The following is an 8,673-nucleotide window of genomic DNA, read 5'->3' as shown; positions in this document are numbered from 1 at the left end:
ATCCATGGAGCCTTGCGGAGCACACAATCAGGGTTTGGAGTCGGTATCTGCATTAAAAGTTCCATGCCTCGACTGAGATCCGAACCCAGTACCTACCAGCCTGTTGACCGATGGCCTAACCACGACGCCACCGAGGCCGGTCTGTTGAGTAAGAAATCCTAAACTTACACGTCATATTAAATAAGAAATCCTAAACTTACACACCATGTTAAGTAAGTAATCCTAAACGTACACACCATATTAAGTAAGAAATCCTAAACTTACACATCATGTTAAATAAATGAGCATCGATACTTTTCACCAGGCAAAATAGGAAAATTAGTTGTATCGATCAATAAATTGAATACTTCAAGAATCGTTTAAAAAATGTATCATGAAACCGTGGTGTCGTTAAACTAAACAAACTTGAACTTTTTTCTATACCCGATGATTAGTAAATCAGTGTGCTGCAGTGGTGTCATTAAACGCAACAAGTTTTAACTTTAATAGAAAGGGTGCGATGATTAAACAACGCATATTAATTTAGGTTTTGTTAAATTGTTTCATTATTAATCATTTCGAATTTGATTAGATTCTAATATATTTTAGGACCATATACATGTATATATAGGGTATATGTACTCTTCAAAAAGTAGGGGAACCTGAAATATTAATGTTACTATCAACTATTAGACCGACCATACTTTTTGACCACATACATCATAGTAAAGAACGTTCAGGTATGTTTATCAACATACCAAAACACATTCCATAGTTTGCACATTTATCAGGCAGTTGCCCCGTACACGTGCGTGGGGTGTCATTCTCAATTTTGACAATTGCCAGGAAGGTTCATTAGTCACTGTGGAACATTATTTCTGTCAATTTGTTTTATTCTGTTGATCATACAGTTGTTATTGTTTTGTTTTTAGTCGTTTTTGTTGTTTGAATTTCGATGTACTGATAAAAAACGACAGCTTTTAAATTTCACTTCTGACCCCGATCGTCCTTCAAGATCTTTGGTGGTCATAAATCTACTGTAATACTGAACTACTGGTTGTAATGTTTGCCCAATTAATTCACTATTATCATATAACCATTCCCCACAGCTAATATACTTTACGATTTTGGCAATTGTAAATTGTTACTAGAGTTCCCCTACTTTTTTAAAGAGTATATATATATATATAAATATATATATATATATATATAATATATATATAATATATATATATATATATATATATATATATCATATACTGAACACACCTTTTGTATTGTATTGTATTGCATTGAATTGCGTTTTCCTCATGTACCTTGCATATGGTCTGAGTAAACAAGGAATATGAATTTGAAAAATTAAAACATCCCTATTATTAATCCATTCAACAGAGGACATAATTGTATCAAGATGGGGGTTTTAATTGTGTGCGTTTAAAAAGCTCCCAATCCCTCATATCATCAAGCTATAAATGGCATGGGGGGAGGGGGGATGTCCCTTCGAAGACAAAGTTTATGCATTTGGTATTTAAATGGGTGCTTGCTGTAAAATTAAAGTTGATACAAATATAGCTGATGCAGTTATGATATTTAATGGTTTGTACCTTTATATAGAACACAAACTCGATATATGTTTTTTAATTGAATGCAGTTTTCTATAGAAAATAAAGACAATATAGAGATATTTTATACAGTTCACCTTTCTTTAGAAAATAACGTTGATATATTTATTTGAATACAGCTTTACATGGAAAATAAACTTGAGTAGAAAACATAGCTGATATAATTATATGTACCTTTATATAGAAATACATGTCATTTAATGAAGTGCACTTTTTTAGAAAATAAAATTAATAAAGTTAATATCTTGTATTTCATAGTGTACTTTCTGTAGAAAATATAGTTGATATTTAGAGGATACTCCCCGAGTGTCTTGATATATCATAATATATCAGCATGATAAACGTATGAGGATTGTTGCCGAGGAGTGTTATACTTTTATCGACGAGTGCTGATAAATTATGATATCAAAGACACGAGGGGTGGGGGTGGGTGGTATTCCTTTTATCATCCATTATCATTATTTTCATTTGCCCCTCCTCCCTGTACAGGTGTCTGTATAAAAGTTGGTAGCAAACATGCATGTGCATTGAATATTTCCATTAAGGAACTGTACATTTTCTATAGTATTGCTGATCAAATTATTTTAACGGCCAAGTTGCTATAAAAGTGCCACGAAGCAGGGAATAAATAGACGGTAAAGGTTTTCTATGTTTTCGTTCGATTAAAGGGACATTCCTGAGTTTGATGCAATTTTAAAGATGTTATTGACTAACAGAGACTTTTAATGATTGTAATTGCATATCAAATACATTTTTTCTGCATAAAATATTAGTTGTTGTATATTAAAAGTGTTTTTGATCGTTTTAATATTTGTACTAGGACACATTTCATTTTATTTCCCTAACAATCATTTTTTTCGTACGTACGAAATTATTTAAAGACAAAATCCAGTTTGGGTTTCTTACAAATATTGAGATGACCAGAACCACCTTGAATATGAAGACACTGATATCCTAAATAAGAAACTATATTTAATGTGCAAGTTTACTCGTAGAACTATTTTATTAGTCAGAAACATCTTACAATGTAGCAAACTCAGGGATGTCCCTTAAAATAAGAAGTTTTTATTGGTCTGTTTCAGTGTTTAGTGCGATAGTGGCGTGTACCCCAAAATATGTCATTTAAAAAACAAATTGTAACTACTTGGCAGCCATCTTGAATTTTATTTTGTCAAACAACGAATTCTAATTTTAAAAATAGCTGCAAATTGACCAGGAATAGACTGCATGTAGATATCATAATTTGGGCATGCGAAATTGTGATGAGCTGATGGCGGGCATGGCAACGTTGTTTCGGAGAATGTTATCGACACTCAACGATTCTTGGATTCACAAATATTTACCTTTGTACTTTCATAAGTGTTTGCCGGTTTGCCATGTACTCAGTTCCGGAAAGAGTAAAACATCGCATACCATGCTCCGTTAATTCTCGTTCGATTTCCGTTTTGTTTCGTGGCAGTGTTGCAGTAGTCTAGTCTGTGATGCGCTGACCTAGTTATTAGGCAATGTAAACTGTTTTCTGCTTACCACATAACACCAAATAGGCATTTCCAATTAAAGATAAATTCGGCGAATTTATTTCATTATCAATTAACAATAGATAAATAAAAAATAAACTATGTGTTGTTCAACACCACTAGAGAACATTGGCATACTGTATGTTAACAATGTGGTAATTATGACATTTAGTCTTAGAGTTGAGAGGAAGATGCCACGGCATTTGATATACCAGTCGTATCACATTGGTTGGAACGGGACAAACACTCAGAGAATGGGCTCTTTGATTGTTGAGAAAGTAACCCAGTGAACTGATTTAAGCTTAGTGCGAGACATATAATATGTTGGTCGACAACAGGGGAATACAATATTTAATATTATTACCCATGTGGATGAAAATATATTGATACATTTCAAAGTGATACATCCTACTTGGCGATGGAAGGAAATACAATATTTAATAATATGAATTGATTTAAACTATGTGGGAGACATGCAATATTCTGATCGTCGGCAGCAGAGGAATACACTATTTGATAATATGAATAACTTTAAACTTAGAGATATGCAATATTTTGGTCGTCAGCAAGGTAATACTTATCAATTATTGACCGTCGAAATACGCCAATGCTTACAATTTCCCGCAATGCGTTAAAATTGATGAAATTTAGTGGTCACGCAATCCTATGACGTTGTATGACACGCAGAGGAATGCGGGAATAAAGAGACACATATACATATGTATGCACATACACACGCGCGCGCGCGCGCGCGCGCACACACACACACACACGCACACACACACACAGACACACACACACACGTATATATTAGTGTTCGGTATTCGTCTTGAAAATGGTATTCGAATATTCGATGGAAATAACAAACGGATATTCGAATACTAACTAAGCATTAATTGACTCGTCAAACTTACGGGTTTCTCATAGCTTAAACTATGTGATCGGCTTGTCACGCCAAGTTCGAGAGCATACAATCTTTGTTTTGTTTACATTAGTCAAGAGCAAACACTGTTTCGTATGCCATACGTATTTGTTGTTCTTCGAGCGGTAGTTAGGGTCAACTGGGTGATTTTGTTTCTTAATGCCCAAGTATAGCAACCATGTATCCCTGGCATGGCTGTCTGCTGGTTATTCGCAGCACCATGTTCCCTTGTTGGACTCAGTGGTGGGTGCAGAGCACGGTTAATGAACCTTTTATTCAATAAATATGAATGAATGAATGAATGAATGTTTAACGACACCCCAGCACAAATATACATATCGGCTATTGGGTGTCACAAATGGTAAGTATATGGAAATATCATTTATATATATTCATGTAAAAACACAGTGTAAGGAGCTGTGGGGGAAAAGTATAATATAATACATAAAATCAAGGTAAGTATATTTTAAAACTTTGTATAGAAGTCAAAGTGTTTTAAAAACTTTACAATTAATTCTGGATGGAATTTAAAAGATTTCAAAACAGTTCTGTTGCCAAATATATCATTTCTTGTCGGCTTAAGATGATCACACTTCACCAAAATGTGCCGCACAGTCAGTGTACACTGACAATGTTCACACTGAGGGGGAGGGTCCTTCTTTAAAATAAACGAATGCGTCAGATATGCACGGCCGATGCTGGCACGGCACAATACTATTTCATCCTTCCTGCATCGCCTGCAGGACGACCGCCACTCTCCCAGGACTGCTTTGGCATAATGAAGCTTGTTCGCAATCGCACCGTCCCAATCGTCTTGCCAAGTCGAACAGATATATTGGTTAATATGAAATTTAAAATCACTGTAGGGGACACCAACATGGACACGGGGTAAGTTCAAAGCAGACTTGGCAGTAACATCTGCCTTTTCGTTACCCTTAATGCCAACATGGCTAGGTACCCAACAAAATATAACATCTTTATTGGCAATTGATAAAAAGACACACTTTCGTATCACCATCCCAACTAAGGGATGCTCCAATTTCATGTATTGTAGAGCTTGGACACACGAAAGCGAGTCTGTACAAATAATATACATAATATGCATATGAATCCTTAATCTGTTCCAGGGCTTTAAAGATTGCCCAAATTTCAGTAGTAAAGATTGATGCTGAATCGGGCAATCTCATGGAAATTATTGCGTCTGATGGAAACACTGTAGCACAAGCCACAGAATTCCCATCCCGTGATCCGTCTGTGTAAACAGGAATGTAATCACAGTGCCGCTCTTGGATTTCCATAAAATGTTGTTTATAAATAACTGCATCTGTGCGATCTTTTTTTAGATGCACAAGATCGAATACAATTTTTGGTGGTTTGATACACCAAGGTGGCAAAATAAAATATGAAGGCGTTTCCAAAATGTCTGTCAAATCAATGTTGGACACTGATAAAAACTGCCTAATGCGAAGACCCAAATGTTCGAATCGCATTCGGTTTCGCACCAAATAACTTCATATATCCATTATCAAACACCGCATTGTATGCAGGATGTTTTGGCATTGATTTAATCCAGTCCATGAGTCCATGAAATCCAAAGAGATTTCTTCACAAAATTGGCCAAGGTTTCTCGTCATCGGTTCCAGTGATGACGGGGCCTTGAATAAACGTTCACCTTTTGCCATTCAAAAGGCAATCGTTGGTTAGGCTGATGAGCCAAAACATGTCAAGAACATCAAGCATGGGTTGCTGGTTGAGTTTTTAACCCAAAAACACTCAGCCTGCCTTCTCAAATCAACAGTTTTCTGTAATGTCGCAATTAAGGTAACTACTCAAAACTCCCTCAATTTGTCAAAGGGGGTGATCAGAAGCAGAGATCCGGAGGGAGTCAGTGAGGGAAAAATATGTCAAAATATTAGCTCACAGGGTGTTACTACCCTGAGGAGGATAAAGGTTCGTCACAACAACGACTTTTTACCGACGAATACTTGCATCGTCACATTTAACATCCATACCCTTCCCCAGTATGTCAAAGCTGGCTATCTTGATATCCCTGTTGAACCTTTCATTCCAAACCGCTTGCGTTGTTTCAAATGCCAGAGGTTTGGTCATGGACAGAACACATGTCGTGGTAAACTTACATGTGCTCGTTGTGGACTTTTTGACCACGACAGCAAAACATGTAAAAGCGATGCCATTTGTCTCACCTGCAATGGAAACCCCTGTGCATACTCACGCGAGTGTCCACGGTGGAAGCTGGAACAACAGGTTCAACAGGTAAAAGTACAAAAGAAACTCCTTCGTTGGTGCCAGAAGGTTGGTGGAGACAGCAACACCGACTTTGGCTGACAAGTCATATATAGCTGCAGCTGCTGCCAAAGTCCACACTAAAAGTGGTGCAGTCAACACAGACCTATTATGGCATTGCGATGAAGCCAAGTACAAGAAACTGTCTGATATTGAGAAGGCGCAAAAGCAGGTGCAAAAAGCAGCACAAAAAGAAAAAAGACTGCACCCCCCAGCAAAAGGAAACTGAAACACAAGTGTTATTGGATTTTAAAAACCCACCAAATAGATCGAGCACTAGTCTCCTAAGACAGGCAGTGACACAAAGCAATCCCCAAAGAAAGCTACAGAAGTACTGTCTGGTAGGATGAAAAAGATCGAACTACGTTCGGTCCCGATCAGCAATATGTATGAAACTTTGGCTAATATCGGTGATGATGATATAGAGATTTCATCTCCAGATCATTGCCGAGCAAAGCCAATGATAAAACCCATACTTCCTACCGATGGAAAATAAAGTTATCCAGTGGAACTGTCGTGGGCTTAGGCCCAATATTGATGAATTAAGTCTTCTAATTCAAAACTATAATCCTCTTGCAGTGTGTCTTCAGGAAACCTTCCTGAAGGATACTGACAGTATTAACATCAGAGGAGTTAATCTCTACCATAAATGTCAAGACACTGAAAATAGAGCGTCTGGGGGCGTTTCCATTATTGTAAAGTCAAATTTACAAGCTGTGGCTGTAAAGGTCATAGCTCATACAACTATTACTCTCTGTTTATTTACCCCCTCGAAACAATTACAATTTTAACACTAGGGACTTTCAAGGTATTCTTGATCAACTCCCTACTCCCTTTATTATCATAGGATATTTTAATGCTCACCACACATTGTGGGGATGCGATGACATAAATACTAGAGGTAAACAATTGGAAGACTTAATTCTCAAAAAGGACAATGGCATACATACTTTCATCCTGCAAGTGGTTCTTTCACATCCATTGATTTAACCCTTTGCATGCTCATATACCACTAGATTTTCGAGCATGTCCGTCTCGGGGCCTGTCTCTGGATAGCCAGTGACTTGCTCCGGGACAGACAAAAATTAAGGGGACAATTTTGAAATTTACATCCAGAAATTAAATAGTGGGCCTTTAAAATTTTGATGCGCATCTCTAATTAATATAATTAATGATAAAAAAGTACTACTTATTAAAGTCGGTCGCTAGATTAGATCGGCCGGCTATAGTTAGAAGCAGTACTGGTCGGTCAGTAGAACTGATCTCCCATTGTCTACTACTTTCATAGTAGAACTGTTATTTGCCTTGAGAAACAGGGGATCATAACGTCTGAATTATAATGATATCTATCGTGTTTACGTTTACTATAAAACCACTTGAAAGAATACAGTGTTCTAGCTAGCAGTATATAAACGGGCGCTGCACCATGCCCCAGTTCTGTGTCCTAATTCATTGCCGCAACAATTTATATACAATCGGATCATTATAATATGGCACAAAGCAAGCATGACTGCAAATCGAGTCATTAATAATAGTCATTTTTAGAATGTCAACAATTAAATGCAATGAGCAATGGTTGCTAAGGTTAGATATACCGGTACACAATATGTGTAAACAACAGTATTAAAATGCTGTTTTTATAATTACCTCAAAGGCTTTTTCAGTAAAACTAGTTTATATTGACATTAGACTAAAAACGAATTGTGTAATGATAGTCTCACTCTAAAGTTTATGCATATCAGAATTTGTGTGTATTATTAGTTTGAATTCCACATGTATTTGTAATGCAGCTTAGCTTGTGTTTGTGCCAGGTAATGAATGTCGTTTTTATAATATTTCCAAAGACTTTTTATTTAAAACTATTTAATATTAAAGTTAGACAAAGACGCTCTTGTGTAATGGTTGTCTCATGTTTATGCACAATAGAATTTGTCTGCATTATTAGCTTGAATTCCCAAAGTATCTGCAACGCATCATAGCTTGTCTTTGTGCCTGGTAAATGATGCAGTTTTTTTATGAATATTCTAAAGAATTTTTCTGTGAAATTGCTTTGCGCTAATTTTAGATTGAAAAAGCAATTAAGACATGTTTGTTTTATGTTTATGCACTTTAAAAATGTCCAGTATTAATTAGTTCAAGTTGGTAATGAATTTGCTATGGGCTAAACTTTATTTATTGAGAAATTGTATGCATAACGTAATTATTAAATGAAATGATATTTATTTTATAAAGGTAGATCTCTTCCTAGAGTGATGTAAATTCTGATTGGTTGTTATGACGTCACATGGTACTTAAAAACAGTATAAAAGGCTGACGTCAATGGACGAGT

This window comes from Gigantopelta aegis, chromosome 12, assembly GCF_016097555.1.
Source record: "Gigantopelta aegis isolate Gae_Host chromosome 12, Gae_host_genome, whole genome shotgun sequence".
In the NCBI taxonomy this organism is placed as follows: domain Eukaryota; kingdom Metazoa; phylum Mollusca; class Gastropoda; order Neomphalida; family Peltospiridae; genus Gigantopelta; species Gigantopelta aegis.
Note: the sequence above shows the minus strand (reverse complement) of the source record.